Raw genomic sequence first — 23,351 nt, 5'->3', positions numbered from 1 at the left:
AATGGACTCCTGCATTAGTCTCAATGCAATGTCCCTGAACAAACTGCAGGGGTTAAGGAGAAAAAAAAACACTACCCACAAGCAGAGGACAAATGGTGGGAGTAAAAACACAGAGGAAGGACAACAGCTTGACTACAGGGGTGGAGGGGATATGATTGAGGAGAGACTCTGAATAAACACCATACTACGGAAACCAATAGCATGGAAATGGGCTCTGGTTGAGGACGCATGTGACACCCAGAGGAATCATGCATCACCAATGGAAGGGGTGGAGGGGGGAAGAAAAAAAGGTGATTTTTGTTTCTAAAGAATAACATTTGAAAATGACCAAATAAAATAATGTTTAAAAAATAACGCTCAGGAGCTGTAAACTAAGGTAATATCATCAATTAGGAGAATGGTCCAACAAAATAGGATATGTAGATGGAATGAAATAGAATTATTCATACAAATGATGAAAGGGATAGCTTTGGAGAAATGTCTAAAGCTTTGCATGAATTAAGGAGATGTGAAGTGAGTAGAACAATGAAGACAATTTTAACATAAACAACAACAACAAAAAACAATTTTGACTGACTTCAGAATGCTAATTCATGTAATGATTATTCATAGTTCCAGAGAAATGTTGTAGAAACATGTTCCCCACCTCAAAAAAGATAGATTGTCTATTTAAATTACAGGGTGAGAAATGCATTTATAGACATTGGGAATATTAGAATTATCTTTCAAATAATTTTCTAGATTTGAATGACTCTAACTTGTTTGATCATTTGGGATATATTTTACTCCAAAAAAGATCTTCTTTTCCATTTCCACTGGAGATATTCACTCCAGGCCTTCTTTCTTTTTCTTCTTTTTCTTTTTTCTCCTTTTACATTAACTAATTAATTAATTAATTAACAATATTTCTTCCATGGTTACATGATTCATGTTCTTTCCCTCCCTTCTTCCCTTCCCCCTCCCTAAGCTGATGAGCAATTCCACTGTGTTATACATGTATCATTGTTCCATATTATTAATATTTGCAGCAGAGTAATCATTTAAAGTAAAAATTCCTATGGAATCATGTGATTAATCATATGTTTTTCTTCTGCATTTCTTCTCCAACAGTTCCTTCTTTGTAGGTAGATTAGCATTCTTTCTCATAAATTCATCTGAATTGTCCTGGATCATTGCATTGCTGCTAGTAAAGAAGTCCATTACATCCAGTGGTGCTACATTATATCAGTTTCTGTGTACAATGTTCTCCTGGTTCGGCTCCTTTTACTCTTCAGTTCCTGGAGGTCTTTCCAGTTCACTTGGAATTCCTCCAGTTCTTTATTCCTTTCAGCACAATAGCATCCCTCACCAACAGATGCAACAGTTTGTTCAGCCATTCCCCAATTGATGGAGACCCCCTCATTTTTCAATTTTTTGCCACCACAAAGAGGGAAGCTATAAATATTTTTGTACAAGTATTTTTCCTTATTGTCTCTTTGGGGTACAAACCCAGAAGTGGTATTGCTGGATCAAAGGGCAGGCGATCTTTTAAAGCCCTTTGGGCACTAGGCCTTCTTTCTTGCAGTGACTCATTGGTTTACTTTTCTGTCTCAAAAATGTCCAAAATTAGCCTCTTTTGTATTTTTTTTTGGATTCTGATCTTCAATCTTCCTCCCCTTTCCCCTCATCAGGATTTATAAGCCAAATGATTGATAATTAAAAAAATAATTTTAATCCAATTTCATCTCAATTGGAATTCAAAATTCTCTTACTTATAAAGCCATCATGATATAGTAGAAGAAGGGACATCTTTGAAGTTCACATCCTGTGTTTTACATATTAAAATGGAAGGACCACAGGCAAAACAATTAACTTCTTAAGTGCTCCTATACAACTCTATGAATTTAAGTTAATAGCTTAGAGTTGCATAAGTAATTGGTGTTTCTGTCCCAAAGTTCACTTAAAATGAGAAAATCACAGACTAAAACAAAACAAAATCCAACCACACAATTAAACATTTTTTTAAATATTTATTTTTGTTTTCCTACTGGTAACTTCCTCTCTCACACCATCCCCAATTTCCTATCCCATTGTCTGGCAAGTCTTTTCTTACTTTAATGCATTTCTTTCCTTTTCATACTTGCTCTTCTAGATACTATTTTACCACCATTTACATATTCTTTTTCCTACTATTTGCTAGGTTAGAAGGATTCTTAATTTGTGACCAGGAATGAGACACTGAATTGTGAAGACCTGATGGACTACTGATGCACTCTGAGATTAGTCAATTTAGTTGTTCAATTTCCCAAGTGATAAATGAGGGACATAGCATTTCTTCCCCTTCAAAATGAGAAGATGATCACCAAATACTTGGACTTCCTTGAATTGTATTTTATATATAACATGAGACTGAGTTCCCCTTTAAAAGGACAGAAGAAGAAAGCTGATAGGATGGCAGGGTGACCTCTGAGAGTAGTGGATGAGCTGAGAGTGACTAAACTGAGAACATCAAGAAGGCCAGGAAAGGATAGTGGAGGCAACTAAATAGACAGACTCTAAGAATGGCGATGTATTCACAGAATTTGCTGTGAGGTGATATGTCCTCTGCTTCGTTTATTCTAAATCAGCTATTTGTTATTCCTCCCAGTGACCCTTTGTTCTTTCATTTGGAAAACTGGAGCACACCTAAGTAAAATAAAACAGAAACCTGACACAAATCTTCATGCTCTTATTCTTGAAGTGTGGAACACTGACATAACAACTTAAATATTCTTGTAGCCATCACCATCTTAATATTTCTTCTCTTACATTGATTATTCTCACCTTAGAGATGTAATTTGAAAGTGGATTAAATAATTTTAGAGCCCATGTTACTATGGTAACACAAGAAAGTGGTTGTGATATTTCTTCTTTTTGGATCTTGATTTCAAGGAACTCTGCCTATTAGATGCTATCCTTTATAAAAGCTCATGATGCAATGGAAAAGGTAATATAGAAGAAAAAAATCTAAATACAAACATAATGAATGGGAAGAAATGTACTATTGAAGCTGGCTTCTATGAGCCTCCCAGAGGGCTAAGTGAGACTAAGTGAAACCAAATCAAGCATGTCTTAAGGACCTACTACATGCCAGGTACTTCCCTATGAACTAGGGACATAGAACAACAAAAAAAAAAAAAAAAAGCAAAAAGTAGACCCTGATCTTAAGTATTTCACAATATAATGGGGAAGATAGAATTCAGAGAACTACATACTAACAACAAAATGTTGTTGATGGGATAAATTGGAGATGATCAACAAAGAGAAGGACCTAGCATGGATAGGTTTGGAAGACTTATCTTAGAGAAAGAGTAACAAAGGATGCTGGGGAACCTTGGAGACATAGATGAGGAGAGAGAAAATTCAAGGAATAGAGGTAGTCAAGGTTAATACTTTGATTTGGGAAATGGAGCCTAATATGGGAGGAACAATAAGAAAGTCAGTGTTAAAGTATAGTAGAGTTCATGCAGAGGGATGAGTTTAAAAATGCTGGAAAGATAAGAAGAAGGTTATGAGGGACTTTATTTTATTTTTTTATCCTAGTGTTGAAAGGGAACAATTAAAGTTCATTGAATAGTAGGCAACATGATCAAATGCATTGCAGAAAGACTGACAGTTTAAGGGAGGATGGACTGGAGGAAAGAGACAAAAAGGGAGACCAACCATCAGGCCCTAATAATAGACCATTCATGAGGTTTTAAGGACTTGAATAAAGGTTGTAGCAGTGTCAGAGGGAAGTGTGCAAATATGAAAAACATGTTGGGAAGACAGAAATGATAGGGCTGGATAACAAGTTGGATATCACCCTGCTAACTCAGAAGACGCAGTCAAATCTTAATTTCTTGGTTGAATATAAATTGAAATATCAATCCTGAGTCATTTAGCCCCAGATTTTTGCTTTGTTAAATATGCTATCCCAGAAAACACTAGAAGAAGGTCAATGTGTATATGCATATGAATATGTGTATGTAAATGTAGGTGACTCTGTGAGTTTGTGTGTACATTTTAAGTACATATTGAATACTTTTGAAGAAGCTTCCATTTTCTACACTTGAATTGAGCTTAATGTTATGGCATTTTCCTCATTTATGCTTGCACAGATATTTCTTTGGGTTTCTGTGACAGGGAGTTGTTTCTTCTATTTTCATGGAATGAATTTAGCAACATTTCCCTGAAGTTTCCTGTTAAATTCTCCCTGAGCTGAACAGTGATGACTGTTCACCTGGGTAGCCAATACTTCTCTTGACATCTGCGTGATTTCTTTTAATGATATCTCATTACCATATTATTATGCAAAATTATGCCATATTAAGCATAATTTCTATCAGTAGCCACAGGGTGGCATTCATGCTCTTTGCTATCACATTAATGACTGATAGATTACAAGGTCACTTTGAGTGGATAAATAGCTATAGATTCTTTCCTATGAGATTCTGTTTTTATCTTTCTGATGTCTCCAAAAAAACATGTGTGTGTGTGCTGTTAAACTTCTTATGCTATTTCATCTGAACTTAATTTTAGTTACTGAATCTCCATTTGTTTTCTCTAGAAATTCAAGATTACTATCTTAGAGGAGTTCTTGATCTGGAATCCAATTACACAAAAACAACTTTTCAAAATAATTGCTCTCCTCTGTAAAATATTACATTCAATTTAAATAATTTTAAATATTGTTCTACAGAGAGGTCCATAGGATTCTGGAGGCTCTCACCAAAGGGGTCCATATCACACACACAAAAAAATTAATTCCTGCTCTACTAAGATGGTCTTTTTCCAATATCTTGTTCTGAAGAGAATCTAACGAATGCCATGGCAATGCACAACTTCAATAATTCTTCCAACTCTGTCTTTATGTTCAGATTATGCAGTTATTTTCCATATAGGAGTCTTATGGAATGCTAAATAGTGAACACCAAACTGTATAGAATAACAACAGGAACTCCAGTGGGCTTATAAAAACTTAAGTTCCTCTGGTCATATCCTTGAGGCAGTAAGATGTGTTATTTAATATTTAACTATTCCTTTATTTAAAAAAATAAATCTAAACCCTAAACAATGTTTACTCAAGGAAATTCAACTTGGATGGAACATTTTCTAGAAGTCTAATGACATACAGGCCATAGTCATACCTTTTTTTCCTTACACAAGGATCACTGAGGCCCTTTTGCCCAAAGATATCTTTCACTGGGATGTCAAAGAGCCTACAGTTTTATTTCAGCATAATAGCATACTTGGATGGCTGTAATTGACCTTTCCAACTTCATTCTTTCCTCTTTAAAATAAACACTGTATATAGATAATAGGCCAGTCTTACTTGCATATTACCTTCATTAATCAACTGTTTTGCTCAAATTCTATTGATGACATCAAAGATTTTCTCCCATGTTCCACACATAGGAATTCATCAATTATGAGTTATCCTCAACTCCCCTAATGCAAGTACTGGATAAAGTGTCAGTTTTGGAGTTAGGAAAACTTGTCTTGTTTAGTTCAAATCTTGTCTGAAACACTTATTAGCTATATGATTCCTGACCATGTCACTTGAACCTATTTGCCTCAGCTTTCTCTTTTGTAAAATGAGCTGGAGAAGGAAATGACAAACTACTACCATTTCTGTGCTAAGAAAACCCTAAATGGTGTTATGAAAAGTGGGAAACAAGTGAAAGAGAATTTTCCTTCATTCTCTCTCTCTCCTTCCTCCCTTCCTTCTTCCCTTCCTCCCCCTTCCTTCCTGTCTTCCTCTTTTTCTCCTTTCCTCCTTTCCCCCCTGCCTCACTCCATTCTTTCCTTCCTTCCTTGCTTCCTTCTTACCTTCCATTCTCCATTCCACTATCCCTTTCTTCTTGGTTCAGTTCTAGTCCTTCTCTCATACTAATCTTCATTTAAACTCTTTTTTTTTCACCATCTTACATCTATCTTTAAAAAAATCAGTGATTCTTTGTTTCCTATTATATGCCAATATTTCAGGGATCAGTGACTTTATCTTCTCCAACTCTCATAGGTCTTCTTAGTCTCTCCACTAAATAACAATTAAGGCCTATAGTTTATAATTTAGCTTTTAATAATTAACCGCATTTTAACATTTCCTTTGCCTTCACTTGTGTTAGTCTTCTAATAGATGGGACCCAGAGGTGTTTAAGAATACTCATACCTGAGATTTTTGCATTCTATGTAGGATCCTAATTATGAAACAATATTCAATAAACATGAAGATCCTTTTATGAAATAATTGATACCTATCACTACACAAAATGATATTGTTAAATCCATGCCCTAACCCCAAAGTGGATAATGTTTTATAGCTAAAGAGCCTGATTCCACAAAATTTTAGAACTGCAAGAGCTAAGTCTTCATTTTACACATGAGGAAAATGAAGTTATGAAAGTGAGATTACTTGCCCTAATTATATATAATTAGTAGAAAAGCTAGAATTATAATACCTCCTTCCTGTATATTTTTGGAGTGGACCTTTGATTTAATTGAGGAATGAAGGCTATTTGAGGAAATTCATTTTACTATCATAAAGTCACTTACTATGGGTCTATTATGAGGTTAAATAATTTTTTCATATCAATGTAGCCAGCAAAGGTCAGAGATAAGTCTTGAACTCTGGATTGGCTGACTCTGAGGCTGACTTTTTATCCACTATGCTGCTCCTTTAGGAAATATCATATTCTTTATATTCCTTGAATGGCTACAGCATCTTTTTGACATGAGTATTCTCTTCATCAATAAAGGTGACAGATGAGATAACTGTTAATTTTTGATGTTCACAAATTATTTTGGTCAAAAATATCCATTACTTGATGAACCTACAAGCCATGAAAATCTCTAATTCAAATCCTAGCTATGCTTTGACTTACCTATATAACTTTTTTGGGGAAGTCATTAGAACTCTCTGAACTTCACTTTCCTCAAATGAAGAAATTGGATTAGTTGATGTCAAAGATTCCATATAGCTTAAACTCATTTTGGGTCTATAAATAGATAATATCATTAGGCCCATCATTGCCAAAACTTGCAAGGTTGGTTAGCTTTGGTATTATTTTCCATAAACAAAGAGTGAGTACCGTACTCTGATGAGAAAATACTCCTTCAAGAAATGGGATATAATTCAAATTATAATTTGAGATAGTAAATACAGCACTGTTATGGGTCAAGTCAGAATTTATGACTTAATCAAATCTATAGTGTTAGAAAACATTTGTGGATATACACACACCATATCCATTTTCTCTAATATGTTTCAATGGACAGTACTAAATTTTAAAGTTGTTTCAGTTGTTTTGGAAAAGGTAGTTTTAAAAATGAAGATATGCTCTGGATTATAAACATCAATAGTGGTATCATCTTATAATCAATCTATCTATATCTTCATTATTTTAGAAATAAGGTTTTAGATTATAATAAAATGGTGAGAAAGTTTTCTAAGGGGAAATTTTGGTGGAGGAAGGTTACACTGAATCTTAAAACCAGCTCATTCAACTGAGCCTTCTTTGGAAATAGAAGCAGACAGAAGGAGAATGAGACATATTTGAACCTTGCAGCCATATAGAACTTATTCTTGTCCTAAACCCTTATAACACTTTGTTCACACCCCTCTCTACACTTTCACACTATATTTTGAATTTAATTATTTGTGTACTTGTCTTATTTCCCTCTTGGTCTGAGGCTGTAGTGTTTTTGTTGTTGCCATGGAGAACAATCAGGACAGCAGCAGCCACTGGAGCTTTCCAGTTATAGGGAGTCCAGAAGAAATGAGATGGCAGGACCAACCACATGCACACCAACATACCCATAATTCAATTGTGGCACATTTGGATGAATTCTAAAAACAAGGATAATTGCCTAGGCCAACATCCTGGTACCTTCATCTGTAGCTTGACTTTTGCTCACTATCACTTAGACCTTGTTACAATTCTAGTTTTGACCCCTTTACTTCACTAATTCCCTCTTCACTCTCAAATTTCTAGTTGCACAATTCATCTTCCTTTTTCTTAATCTTATCTGTAACACTCTACCTCTTCAAATTGGGGAGGACTCATTCAACACCATGGATCCTACTAAAGCAAAACCTTTGATGCAGCTGGAGGAAATTATATGGTAGTACAATGAATTACAAATCTAGGGAAGGAATTCCTTACCTTACTAATTCTGCACCTCCCTCAAATCAAAAGTGTCTTTGTCTACAGAGCTAGACTTATATCCTTTGAATTCAAATGTATAAAACATTTTTGCAAATGGTAGTTTACTCTTGTATGTGACATGCAAGGAGAACTTTTGTTAGGTAGCAAATCAGCAGAACTTAACTCAATTTGCAAAAGTGATCTTCATCAATGAAATGTGAGACATCACAGCTTGTAAAGACAGGGAAGTAAGCTAGAGGTTCTTTCTCATTCATTAATGTTTCCAGGTAAGATGAGTGGACAAGAAAATTATTATTGAGAACAAGAGGGAAACATATGCCAGGAAAGGAATGCTTTTACCCAACAATAAGAATTTTTCAATAGGAATCCATCCCCAAATTTCCCTGAGCAAGGAAGAGGTCAGGGGGCAGCTAAATTTTAAGAAAAACCACAGAAATCAGAAACAAGGACAGTCATGAAGGATTAAAAAGATTTAATCTGAGAGAGAAACAGTCTTAAAATTCCTAATCCTAAAAAATGATATGTATTTGACGATGTACTCTGTGTTCCCACCTTATGTTATAAATTTTTAGTGATATAAAAGTAATATAAGATAAGGATCTTGCCCTCAACATAAGCCTGAAATTAGAAAATGTATTACTAATAATAACTTATATTTCCAGTATCTTACAGCTTAAGAAGTGCATTCATCACAATAACCTCATAAAAGAGATAGCATAAGTATTATTATTATTTCCATTTCAAAGATGTAGAAGCTGAGATTCAAAGAAATGAAGTGATGCTCAGGATCCTAAAGCTAATTCCAAAGTTGAAATTTACTGCTTCTTTAGGGGACTATACTTCTAAGTAGTTTGTTTTTGGCCACACTTATATAGTATAGGCATGAATACAGGACAAAAAAGTGGTATATAAGGGCTCTGTCAAATAACTTCCCACATTGAAATGTTTTGTTTTGTTTTTTCTTGGCTTTATTTTAGTGTCAATCTAAAGAGAATCTTGTAATTTTTGTAGTCTATTGTCCACATTTAAAAACATACTATTCACATAAAGGAATGAACAGAAATTTCAGGGATCCACCAACCTGAAATCAAAGATTTTTATGGTCCAAGGGGTACATGCAATTTAGCCACAGATACATGAATTTTAAAAATTGACTTAATTTTCAAGATAAAAATTCTACTGGGCATTTGTCTCATTTCTCAATCTGTGTCAGTTCAGATCAAATTTGAGGTTCTTGAGCATAAAGATTATTTGATTCTTTGTTTTTAATCCCTAGAGCCTTGTATATTTGCTGGCCCTGCATATGAACTTACTATATGCTTCTTGATTAATTGGGATCAGAATCAGATGTATTTTCTCTAGTTTACTGCTCAAAATTTACCTTTACTCTGTTTCATTTCCTTTTCTAAGTAGAAAAGATCTCTCTGAAAAAAGGGCTATCTTTGGAAACATTAATATTTATTCGTTGAAAATATGTGACTTCCATGTCATGACACATCACAGTTTCAAAAGAATTAGAGCTCCTGTTCTTATAGGTAAACAGAAAACGGGAGTAGCCTACAATGTGTTACCATAGAACAATGATGGTGAACTTATGGCACAGGTGCCAAAGATGGCACACTGAGTGTTTTTCTCTGTGGGCATGAGGCTACACTCCCTCCTCCAGAATTTGTTACTGGAAAGGCAGAGGGACTTAGACAGGGCTGCTCCCTTCTCTTTCTCCACCATGCCTGATGACATATTTTCATATCTCTTGTACCTTTGCCCAGCAGCCCAATGGGAGCTCACAGGGAGTCAGTTGGGCAGCTGACAAGCTGGAGTGGAATGGAGCACTAGGGTCACTCCCCTCCCCCTCTCTACACTTGCTGAGGATATTCCTCACTTCACCCACCTTTCCACCCAACAACCCTAAGCGAGTGCCTTATTCCTCCCCTGTATAGGGTAAGGGGGGGGGGGGGGCAGAGTGTACCCAGCACTCAGTGACAGGGAAGGGCATGTCATTTGGCTTGGGGATTTGGGTAGGGGCAGAGCTGGGACTCCTTCTCTAAAAGGATCGCCATTACTTCCAAAGAAGATGTGTATGGAGATTTCATTAAAACAGAGGTATCGAACTCATGGCAAGAGGAGCCGCCTCCCTGCCCAAGATACCTGAGGCAGTAGAAGCAGAATAAAATATAACTGGGAAATATTTAACAAAATAAATAAAACTATAATAAGACATAGATAATGATGACTTGTGGTTTTCTAAATCAATGTGGATCTTAAATTTGTTTCTATTTAACATTAAGGCCACTGATATAAAGGATGTTATGAAAATTATTTATCATCAGAATAGGAAGAAAGTCAGCCAGTGAATTATGTTAGCAATAATAAGCCATAATGGATGTCCAGCCTTCTTGTTCTATTGGTGTCTACAATATCAAGAGATCTAGAGGAAAGATTCTAGCATGCTGGGTGAATCTTTTAAGAAGAGAACTCTAGGCACACTACACGTTTGTGCAATTGTAAATTTGTTTTGATACAAATTTAAAAATACAATTGTAAAGACACGTTCCTCTGGATATGAAGTCACTAGTGAATTTAGCTGCGAGAGCTTACATTGATGGTACATTGATGGGAACATTGATCCATTGAAATACTGAAGCTTTAGTTTTGAAGTGGTATGGGAATGGGTGTATAGTGGAAAAAGCTTTGAATTTAAATTCCAAGAATCTGGTTTTAAACTTGATTTTGCTACTCATTACTTGGTGATTTCAGGGAGGTCATTTTGCCTTGGTAACCCTTAAGATCTTAATCTATAAAATGAGAATTGGAGAAGATGGTTAAGAACCTTTCCAGCTATAAGTGTCTTGATTTTTAAATCCCCAGTTGTTACCTGAATTGGGAATCAGTAGTTGTGGGTTTTTCCCCCTCTTCTCTCTATACTGTGTTTATATCAATAAGCTTATTCTTTGTAAAGGGTCATAAAATGATAAATCTAAAGTGAGAAGGGTTCAAATATGTCATCAAGTGAAACTGTTTCTTTTTAAAATTGAATGACTTGCCCAAACTTACACAGAAAGGGTCAGATTTGAATGCTAGACCTCTGACTCCAGAGCCAGGATTGATTTTTCTCCCATTTTGCCACAATGTAAAGTTATCATCAGTGTATTTATACTATACTGTAAATGACCAACAAATATGTTGGGGGCAACAAGGGGAGTTTTCTTTTAACAATTGAATAGCTAAATGTAACAGCATGTACCTGTAATAGTGAGAATTTAGATTTCAGTGAGTGGGGGTAAGGCAGATATAATTTTAGATGGAAGTCCTTTCCAACCCTACTAAAACTATACTACGTACTAGTGTCAGGCCATTACTTTGTCCATTTTAAGTAGTCCTGGATTACTTTTTTCCCAGTAAAGATACTGAGCCTTAAGATTGGAGGGATTTTTTATGGCATTTAATGTTCTTCCAGTTGCTGACGATAAACTCTGTTTCATCCTGCCCAATATTCCCCATTCCAGCTTCCAAACACCCTATTTTTAACCCTATTGTTGTTACTGTCAGTCTCTCTGTCTGTCTTTTTTATTCTATCTTTTTCTCTCTTCCTCTCATGCCTATCCTCTGGTAAAAGGAAAAGCAAATGAAATTACAGGAAAAATTTTCTTTGATTAACTTTTGGTATGCTGACTAATTTAGGCATCATCTGATTTCTTTAGTTATTTTTTCCTATCTGAAAATTTGTTTTCCACTCCTTTTAGTCTAGGAGCCACCTCAGTGTTCCTAGATAAATGCCCTTTCCTTGATTCTTGAAGAGAAATAATTCAAGCTATGACCATTGCCCCATTATATAATAGTCCCACTGGGCTTGGGGTACCTCTCATAGTGGTGAGTGAGTTTTAAGTGAATCCCTCCTTTATAATTCCCACCCATTTTAGGAGCTCAGGGAAATATTAATAGTTTTCCTTGTTAAACAAAACAAAGACAAAAACAGAAACAGCTAATGAATAACATATGCACAGCTATTGTATAGGGAAATTTGGCTATCAATAGTATAACTGGACAGAAGGCATGTGAACAAATTAAGAGCCAGATAAATATTACATACAATAATTCTGTGATTAGCTATAAATATGGTATGCTAAAGTGTATTGCCCTGGGGGTAGTACAGTTAAAATTGGGATAGAGATTTTGATGAGAAGAGAATCAGAACTCAACCAACCAGGACTTGGAATTTTAAAAAGCCCCTGAGACCAGTCCATGTTACAGAGGCATTATACATCACCAAGGAGAATTTCATTTTCCTGTGTCCCTCCCTTGAGGTTTTTGAGTGGAGAGGTTAAGATGATCTCTGGCTTCTTTGTTTCCTGAGGCAGGCTTCCTTGGGCTGTGATGTCCATTTGTGTTAAAGGGCTTAGCCACAGGCAATTTGGTCTTGTTGCTTTTTTTTATTGCTCATATGCTCCACTGGAGTCATAATAAGATTAGCTCCAAGAAAGTAAACATCATGACCCTACTTTTTGCTGCAACTTGTTCTACAATGTCAGGAAAGTGTAAATTCTGTGGCTAAATCCAGTCATTTTAAAAAACCCCGAATGCCTCAGAAAGTCCTCTCACTGCTAGTGATTTATGTTTTCTGCTTTTGTGAACCATGATAGAAATATGGTCTTCTATATGAGGATAAAGTGTAATATTCTCATGTTGGCAGTATATATCTTTGGTGCAAATTTTGCTGCACTTAGAAGCTATGTAATCTCAGCAAAGCTTTGGCTGTTTTTAATCTTGGAGGAAACTGTGTGTGTGTGTGTGTGTGTGTGTGTGTGTGTATGTGTGTGTGTGTACGCGTGTGTATTTTCTGGCAATGTATCAGATGAAGACCACACTTAGCATAAGCTGCTCTGTTTGCTTTCCAGGGAGATAAATGAACTTACAATTTTACAACACATTCAAAGACAACGTTTGGTGAATGGCATGGTGAATGTGGCACAATACTTGGAGGTGGAAAGACCTGGCTTTGAGCCCTGCCTCTGACTGTTCATAGTTGTATGACCCTGTGCAAGCCACTTAACTCCCCAGAACCTCTGTCTCTTCATGTGTAAAATGGAGCTAATAACAAAAAGGCAACACTTGTTTTACAGGATTTGATGTAAAGAAAGGGTTTTATACCCCTTAAAACATGATGGAAATAGAAACTGTTATATTATTGTGGACCTTCACAGAGTAGCAAACTATTTGTATGGAACTGAACTTACATTAACAGCTCACTTTCATATAGCCCTTTAAAGATGATAGAAGCTTGCCTCTCAGCAACCCCATTAATGAAGCAGAGCAAGTATCATTAGCCCCATTTTGCCCATGATAAAAGGAGTCTCAGTGAGGTTAAGTGTTTTACTTATAACCAATATATTACAAAGTTGTGTTTACGGGGATTCTAGTTCATAATCACAGAATAGCTGAGCTAGAAGGAATTTCAGAATTCATACAATCCAAAACTCATTTTAAAGAAGAAACTGAGTCATTGAGACTTTAAGTAATTTCCCTACGGTCACACAGCACACAGTTAATAAAGTCTGTCTCTGTCTGTTTATCTATCGATCTATCTATCTATCTATCTATCTATCTATCTATCTATCTATCATCTCTCTCTCTCCCTCTGTCTCTCTGTCTCATTCTATCTTTCTGAACACTATTCTTCTGACTATGAGTTCAATAGCAGAGACTAGGAATCTACTGCTGGCAGGTGAGTGAAGAAATATTCTATTCATTTCCCATCTTAAGTAGTTATTCTTATTCATCTCTTCCTCCACCACCACTGAGTTTTCTTTGATCTATCTTCATGCCCCGTGAATATCCCTGAATTCTTGAAGACCATAGAACTGAAGCATAGACTGTGGCAGAACCTATCAAGGTGGAAAGATTGCAAGGATAGTTTGGGAGGAAAAATGAATCTGCTTTCTGAAGACTGATCTAGCTAAGTACAATACAATAGGCTGGCTCCTTGGTGAAAGATTTGGCAACCATAGAAACAAATCAACAACAACAAAAGCAAATTCACAAACTTGCCAGTTATTATGTGTGAATCACTTCTTTTCTATCTATAAAGAGAGTGGCAAAGTAAAAGGAAAAGAGAACAGAGAGTGCTATGAATCACAAATTTTAGACCATCTGAAAACATGAAATGAGTTTATGCTCTAGTAATGACATTTTTTCCCAATTACCTAAAAAGGACATACCACTGGAAGAACTAAATTGTAGTAATCTTGATATTTTCTCTATAAATAAAGCCAGAAGACAAAAGGAATTTGCAGTGAAATGGAAGTTTGGTTCATAAGTTCTCCTTGAAGAGACAAATAAAGGAATTGGCTATGTTGGGTTTATTGTATATGTAGAGGCTGTTAGAAATAATATTTCATGGTACATTTGGTCATTTTGAGTATTTGAAGAAAGACCACCATACAACTTATATGCCAATTGTTTTTGTAAGGAATGAAATGATGGGGAAAATTTAAAAAAACACTAGATAAGAACCTACAAACCAAATCAATATACACTTTGATACTTAATGACTTCTACAAATAGATAGGCAGAGGTGAAGTTGTGATAAACTATCTTTAAAAATATGATCCTGCAGAAAGGAACCAGAGAAAACAAAGATTTGTCTATTATACAGAAGCTTCATGCCTTTGATTCATGACTATTTTCTAGGCTAAAAGAATTAGAGATATTTTTAATGAAGAATCACTAAAACATCACAAAACAAAATTAGTTAATATTTGACAGATGTGGGGATCATTCTCAAATTAGCTCCCCTTGTAGTCAGACCAATAACTTATTAGAGTAGAAATAAAATTCATATAATATTTGAAGAAATAATAAAATAACAGATATGATATGTAATTAAAACACCCCAACTTCATTAATTAAATAAGTTATTTATACTAAAATAGTAGGCATTCATACTAAAAAAAGAAGCAAACTGTTGGCATGGTGGATAGAGTGCTAGACTTATCAACAGGAAAATCTGAGTTATGGCTTCAGACAATTATTGGTCAAGTCACTTGCATCTGTCTGGCTCAATTTCTTCATCTTTAAACTGAGGACAAATATAGCACCTATCTTCCAAAGTTGTTTCGATAATCAAATGAGATAATACTTGAAAATCACTTTTTAAACCTTAAATTCTATAAATGTTAGTTATTAACAGAGAATTTATGGAGAAAATAACATTGAAATCAATCATGATAATTTCATGCACAAGTTTAACTGATGTAAATCAACTGTCAAAAAAAGGAGACTAAAAGGGACTTTAAAACTTAGTCAACAAATGCTTGACATACTTTTCAATCAAAGAGCAATGAGAGGCAAGAGCAACATTAGCTTAGAATATGAACTTGTCTTTAAAATCTTTTGGCAAAGGTTGGTGTATGATGAGAAGCAGTATTTTTTCATAAAATACCCCTTTGACAAGGATTTTCTATACCCACTGTCCAAATTATACAACGGCATCCAATAATAAGTGATTATAATAATAATAAATTATATAGATTTCTTGACTTAGAAACAATGAAGGGAGAAACAGCTTAAACAAAGACTCAGCTCAGCCATCTTATCATCTCAAATACATTTGAGTTTGCAGATGGAAGGAGAACATCACACAAGTGAAAAAATATTTTAATTTTTTAATAATTGATTTTTTAAGATTTTAAAATATAATTAAACATTTGGCTATCACACATAGAAAAAATCACTCAGACATCAGAGTACTGGTTATGGTTTCCAGAGTAAGTACAACTGACCCCAAAAAGGACAATGGGATAAGCAAATAGATTTGAACAAAGGTACACAAAAGAAGTCCGAGATGGTAGCAGCATAATTTTCATGTCATTGATAGATCTGAGGATCTGAAACAGGGAAAGATATGAAAACACAAAGCAAATCTTGGACTTTATTAGTCAAAAACCATGTGATGGAGAAAGTCTACCAATATATTTGCCTACATTAGCATGTATATACATGTTTTTTATAGGAATAATCTATATACACCAAAATTACCCTTGATAAAGATGTTCCAAACTAATATTCTGATTTTTGCAAGTAGCATTTTGTAGGAGACAACATCAGGGAAATTACAGTTGACTAAAAGATGTAGAAAATATGGGATCTAAATGTTTGCAATATTCATTATTTTAAAAATTATTTGATTAGTAGGACAAAAATTGCTTTTTAGAGTCTCCTCTAAACTAGATTTCTCTAAGCATACTATCTAAATAATATAGGATTGATTCATATAATATTGATAGACATTCATAGATATCTTGATAGATATAATTGATAATTATATAGTTACAGGATTTCTCATTAGCTATTATTAATTATTATCATTGAATTTATGCTTCACTTTAAGGTTTACAAAGTTCTTTAGATACATTTCATTTGATCATCACGGGGAGAAACTCTGAAAGTTCTGTACTCACATTTTATAGGTGAAGAAATGGAAGCAGAAAGAATCCAAGTGATTTGTTTCAGGTTACTTAAGTAGTAAGTTCTTCCTGACTTCAAGTTCCCCACTCTACTGCATGAAATAACTCCAGTATAGCAATAGTTGTTTGACTTCTCTTTAAATATTACTATCCTATGTGGATTAAACAGAGAGACATACCATTGTCAGATGTGTTCACCACTGATATGGAGAAGATCCAGTGAAGACAGATTCCCTGTGGATGTGGAGGTCCACCATAAGTTCCCAATTAAAGCTGAAATTGTGTTTATTCTTTTAAACCTTAAGCACTAAGGAGTTTTAAATGAGATGTATAATCACTAAGAATAGTTTGGCCTGCATACCCCCACAGGAAAAATCAAATGGAGAAAGAATGGTAAGCATTTAGATCCACAGCCTGTGGTGCTTGGTCAACAGTATACAAGTTTTTGGTAGATTTTGGATGCAGGGTTTTACAGGACCAAAAGAGTAGGCTTGATTGTCTTTTGGAAATGGTAAAGTTATTTTAAGGGACCTCCAAATTCCTCCCTGAAACAAAAGGCCATCTTTTCATCTTTTAAAAGATGATTTAATAGATTCTCTCCTGCACTTTTGAATCTAAGAATGCTACAGTCTCTGGAGATTTGAAGTTGAGAATCATCTGAAGAACAAGAGTGTGTAAGCGTTGTATCTCTCTGTATGGATGTGAATCTAAGTGGTAATAAAATATGAAAAAGGAATTATGAGGAAGAGGTATTCTTATCTTATAATCAAAATGGAGGATAATAGAAGATGCATATTTTAAATTGCTATCTCTGTGGTTTCAGGAAAAGTTATAGAAGGTACTCAGCCTACTTTATGGACTCCCCTGTAGCAAACCTCACAGTAAACATGGGCAAGAGACATAGAAGAGGGGAAGTTGTGGTTAGGTTATGATTTAATTCATGATAGGAATACCAATTTTTTTGCTTCAGTCATTTTAATTCATAAATGAATCTAGTAATCTGGAATTTATTTTTCACATATTGTATTAATTCATATATATTAGGGAGAATCACTATGTATTCCTGTGTCTGGGATCTGGGTCAGATATACCATATAGAAAACTACTTTTTTGCATTTTAGGAATATCAATATTGATGAAGTCATATATCCATTTGAATACTGGATATGTTCAGTTCTATTTTAAAAAAAGAAAAGGAAACTAGATATCCCTTTATGAATATAGATGAAAAGGGAAGACACAGAAAAGATCTAAACATAAATGAAACATTTGATTGCAAGTACCCATTTTAATCATACACAACTAGGTTATATCATTTGGATTTGACCCTAATCACCAACCAAAAAACTTTCATTTCAAATAAAACCCAACAAGTTTATTCCCTTTAGTTAGCCTTTATCGGAGCTCACCTTAAATATATCCATTAGCTGCTTCACCAATGCTTGTTAAATGAAAGACGGAGAGACTCTTGACTAAAATACAATTAGATGATCTCTAAACTGAATATATCGCCTGTGAAATGAAAGGTCTATACCAGGTGACCCGTAAGGGTCTTATGCTCCAGAACTATGCTCCAGTAATTCTATGTATTCTCCCAATTAATGTTCTTTAAAAATGCTCAGAGCATTTCATTGTTCTACTGTTTTCTCCAATACTTGGCACTTGGGAAACACAGAGGGCCAGAAACTCTCCACAGCAGAAAGGGGATCCCAAGAGAAAAGTGAAAGCAAACAACTGACTATTATGCCAGCCATCATACCAAATATCCACAGGGACTAAGCTATCTCTATAAGGTCAGGACTTAGAGTTCATTACTAGGTCTTTTTTTTTTAAACCAGACTTACTTTATTTGAAAATAAAATGCAAGAAAAATTGATGCAATGGGACTAAAAATTAGGAGGCCCAAGTCCAAATCTAATTCTGCCTTTACCATAGTCTGGAACCCTGAGTTAACTAGCTATGTAACCCAAAACAAATTATTTAGCCTCCTGGTGCCTAGTTTCCTTATATATAAAATAGGGACAATAATGCTTTTGAAATCTACTTCATAGTGTTGTTGAGAGGAGAATACTTTGTAAATCTTAAAATACTATGTAAAATGGAAATTATTATTGTTAGGTATTTTTAGTTGTTGTTAGTTTCACTTGAGGTTTACATAGGTTTGGGATGGCTTAATAACCAAATCCCTTTCAATAAATATCAAGTATTAGGTAAATACATAAATGAAGGGCATGTATTGGGTTATTATGCAATGATAGGGGAGTTTGTGGGGTATACTCTTAATGTTTGAGGTTGATCTCACCAACAGCAACTGTGCTCTCCTGCAAAATGTCCCCTGGTGTCACTTTCAGAGAACAAATGTGAGGATGGATGGTCTCAGTCAGTGTGGCATTTCTGATGTTCTTAAGAAAAATATGTTTGTTTGTTGCCCAAAATGACTAATAGTTCACACTCCAATAAAAACATCATTTTTAAGAGAAGAGATTGCTTTACAGCCAGTATACAGCAAAATAAAATATCTCACATCCACAGCGCATGTCCACCATCGTCTATAAAGGGGTTTTGTATAAATTTTTTTTCTTCTCTTTCCCCCTCTTCAAATGCACATTCAGTTGAATAGATTTCCCTGGAGTTTGATTCTTCACCCATCCAATGTTCTGACCCTTGACAGGCTGCAAGACATGGATTGGGATGGTTATTGGAGTGTTGAGAAATCACCATTTGAGCAAGAGAAGGCTGCATTTCATTGGATTGCAGGGCAATGGCAAGAAGGCTCACAGTTTTCCTCTGCCAAAGCCAGTCTCTCCTAGTCCTCACAACTTTGGTCTGAATAAGCTCAAGTGTACCCACTTTGGCATATACAGTGAGTCATCCTGGAAGTCTTTTTTTTATCTGTCCCTTTAAATATACTGGGATGGGGAATGTGAGGGCAGAAAAGGTTCTCATTTTAAATCATTTTTAATCTTTTCTCTGTCTCTCTGTATTCCTTATTACCTTTCTCCATTTCTCTTCTCTGCTCTCTTCCTCTCCCTCCATTTCTTCCTCCTTCATTTATTTCCTTCTGAGGCAGAGCTAGGTGAGACAGTGGTTAGAGTTTTGGTCCTAGAATGAAGAAGAAGAAGACCTGAATTCAGAATAAAATGATATGTTATGTCTAGCTTGAGGCCCAGTTTTAGAAATTTATTTTCTGTGTCATCCTGGGCAAATAATTTTGCCATCATTAACCTCAGTTATCTCAACTGTAAAATGGAAAAAAAAATGATAGCACCGAATTCATATGGTTATCATGAGACTAATGAGATAATATTTGTAAATTATTTAACATATACCTGGAACATAGTAAGTAGGTGCTGTTTAAATGTTTATACCCCTCCCCTTTTCCTCCAGGGCATCTCTTACTTATTCCATTTCCAATATATTGTAGTCATTCAAATTCTACTTTAGCATCAGAAAATTCAAAGGCTCAAAATAGATTACCAATCAGATTATGATGGAGCCAGGAGTCAGAGGCCCTTTTGGCTGACAAAGAGAGTTAATTAACACAGGATATCCTGCTTACTTGTCTGTGAGGCTATCTAATATCATGCTTTAATTTTTCTCCTTGATGTGGTTCTAGAAAAAAGTGAATACAACAGTCAATATCCATGTCCTCTTATCTGAATTACACCTGATGGTTTGCTTCGTTGGGACTGAATCATAGAATCACAGGCAAGGAAAGAAGCTTAGTGGTCATCTCATATTTGGCCTAATCAATTAATTCCCTCACAAGTTGTCCATTCTTTGATCAGATTTTCTAGTGTTCTTTGTTCTATATACAATCTGTTTCCCCAGATTAGACTTTAAGTTCCCTGAGGACAAGAAGTAACATTCATTCATTCATTCATTCATCTTGTAGACCTTAATTAAGTGTCTGCTATATGAAAAGACATCATAGTTGATCAGAAGGAGAAATGCAAAGAATAACACCTTTTTGCTGTTATTCAGTTGTCTTCACTCATGTCCAACTTTTCAGGATTCCATTTACAGTTTGTTTGTTTTGGCAAAGGTAGTAGAGTATTTACTACTTCCTTCTCCAGTCTATTTTACAGTGGAGAAAAGGGAGGCAGAGTTAAATGACTTGCCTAGAGTCAGACATCTAGGAAGTGACTGAGGCCAGATTTAAATTCAGGAGCTTGAATCTTCTTGTTTCAAGGCTCACTGTGCCACCTATCTGTATATGTTTTTAGTTTCCATTAAGCTTCATTGTTTTTATAAGGTGTTTTGTACTCTGGAATATGCATGCCTGGAAAAAAAATGCTTGTGAACTGAGCTACAACTTCTTGTGAAAGTGAAGGAATTGAGACCCTAAATACTCCTGAAGGTGTTTTTAATCTTAGCACAGATTCCCACAACAGGACCCTTGCTCTCCATGTATATTATTACCTTTCCATCTTTACCAATTTAGGAGAAAAGTTAATAATTATATATTTTGATAATAGTTTTGATGATGAAAGTATCTTGACTTTCTACTATCATTACTTTTTTTGGGACAATCTGATCTTTTGGTCCAATTTTTTGTCCAATCAAAGTGACTTCATTTGTATTTGGTCAAATCCAAATAGGGCATTCATGTAAAAAATAGGTGTTTTAGGTTTTTTTTTTCTTTCAAAGGTAATTCTACAAAAACCATTCTAGGATGTTAGTTCTCCGCTCAAGAACTTATAAGGGCTCTTCATTAGTTGATCCTGCTATTTAATTGACATGTGGCCTTGAGATGTCATTCAGCATCCTGAGATATTAGTTTCTTCATCTATAAAACTCAAGTCTTTTCATTCCAGTAAAGTTGGACTATCTCCTCCTTCTTCCTGCCACAGCTAAAAACAATACATACAAAAATGACATTTCCTAAGAAACTACATAGTACTGTTTTCCTGTTGAGTTTGAGGCATACTAATATCTATGGTAAGAAGAAGTGAAGTTAGTATAATTTGAATGCCAAACTGAAGAATTTGTCTGCTATTGTAGATTCAATAAGAAGAAGGCTTTGAAGATTTTTGTGATTAGTCCTTTGTCTTGGAAATATTAATTTGGTAGTGTGTGCAGAATAGATGGCAAAGAAGAGAGATTGGAAGGCGGAGAAAAGTGCATACTTTTAACTAAGAGACTGAGTTAAGCAATACTTTGTGACCAATATTCTAGTAGTTTTAACTGAAGTCATGGTCAGCATCAATCTCCTTGTCATTGCATCATCCAAATATGATAATAGATTATGTATATCCAGAAGAAACTCTACATAGGTAGTCTCTTTTTGGCACCTTTTTGGCCCTATTGTCTAAGTCCCTTGTTTCTGAAAGTAAAAAAAAATTGGAGTCTAGAAGATTGATGCATATATAAGGTAGAAACATGATTTCTTATTTCAGATGGCTCAGTGATGCCAAAAGAGTAAATCTTTCTCCCATGTATATTAGAGGTTCCAGGTTACAAATCCAATACTAGAGGAAATGAGGCAGGAATCCCAGTTTCATATGTTCAATTGTAGAGGAAGTTACTGGAATGGGAGTCTTGATGCATGTCAGCCCCCTTCTATGAGAGTATTGAGCAGTGATGAAAGACTGATAGAGAAGTAAAGAAACGTTCCTCAGCCTATAATTGGCTTAAAAGATTCTTCCTAACCTGGATCCAACCTGTCTTTCCAACTTGACTTCCCACTGTTCCTGAATATTAAAGCTTTTTCTCTAATAAAACTGCTCCTGTCACTATTCTAGCAGCATAATACATTCAATCTTTCCTCCTTTTCTATTCTTATTCTGTTGCCCAACATGGATTGCCCTCTCTATCTAAATCTTATCCATTCATTGAGGTTCATCTCAAAACTCCTTTAACTCTCTGAACTAACTCTTTCCTGATAATGAGCTCCAGTTCACACCAATCTTTTTCTCTTTCTCTGTCATCTTACAAATTGAGTAACTATATTACAGTCTGTTTTATTGGCATTTCTATTACTTCTCCAGAATATTAAGTTCCCTGAAACTTAGTTCAAGGAATAGCCTATCTTTTTTGAGCTCCCTAAAGCACATAGAGGGTGTTCAGTATGTGTCTATTAATTGTCATGTTATAGAAGGAGAAGTTTTTCCCATGCCTAATCTTACTTTTATCAATTTGTGAGTCCTTGGGTCTCCAAAAGGAAATCTTAACAGACATAAAATTTTCATGATGATAATCTTTATTGGGCTAAAGAAGTAGACCTAATCTCACCCAAACTCTCCAGCCGATTTTCTGAGTGTTTTAAAAAGAAGAAGAAATCAGGGCCATTTTACAGACTTAAAATTGCTGTATTAGAATGGAAAGCCATTATGGATGGCCAGCTTTTATGCTGTAGGGAAACAATTCTTTAGAAGCCTTTCATGGTAAAATAACAAGAATTTTCATTATCTGAGATATAGGGTTAGATAAGGCAAGAGTTTATACATCATGGTCAGCACTTCAGTATAGATATAGAAATCATATTTAGGCAAACTTATATCATAACAATGACTACAGGAAAGATTGCCTTCCATTGGAATGAATTAGTCCAGCCAATTCTCCCCACTTTTTCAAAGTCCTCCTTACTCAATGTTCTAGGACAACTTTAGATGATCAGAGTGACTCCATACTATTTCAATCTCTCCCTTTCTGCACATACTTTTCTTTTAGCTTTTAGTGTCTGTACACTTTATGTGGAATATTATCCCTTGCATTTCTGGTC

The 23,351-nt window shown here is 35.1% G+C and overlaps 1 long non-coding RNA gene across 1 annotated transcript in view; it reads right to left on the bottom strand.

Moving 5' to 3' along the window:
- Window positions 1-19,729, bottom strand: part of LOC103098610 (uncharacterized) — a 39,901-nt gene extending 20,172 nt beyond the window's left edge. Inside the window, exons 1-2 of the long non-coding RNA XR_459278.2 lie at window positions 19,622-19,729; window positions 16,622-16,779 (exon numbers count right to left, since the gene is read on the bottom strand). This is a non-coding gene — a long non-coding RNA (uncharacterized LOC103098610). The remainder of the gene's footprint in view (window positions 1-16,621; window positions 16,780-19,621) is intronic.
- Between the last annotated feature and the right edge of the window lie 3,622 nt (window positions 19,730-23,351).

The sequence above is a fragment of the Monodelphis domestica genome, chromosome 1, assembly GCF_027887165.1.
Source record: "Monodelphis domestica isolate mMonDom1 chromosome 1, mMonDom1.pri, whole genome shotgun sequence".
In the NCBI taxonomy this organism is placed as follows: Eukaryota; Metazoa; Chordata; class Mammalia; order Didelphimorphia; family Didelphidae; genus Monodelphis; species Monodelphis domestica.
Note: the sequence above shows the minus strand (reverse complement) of the source record. Positions and strands in the feature narration are given on the sequence as shown.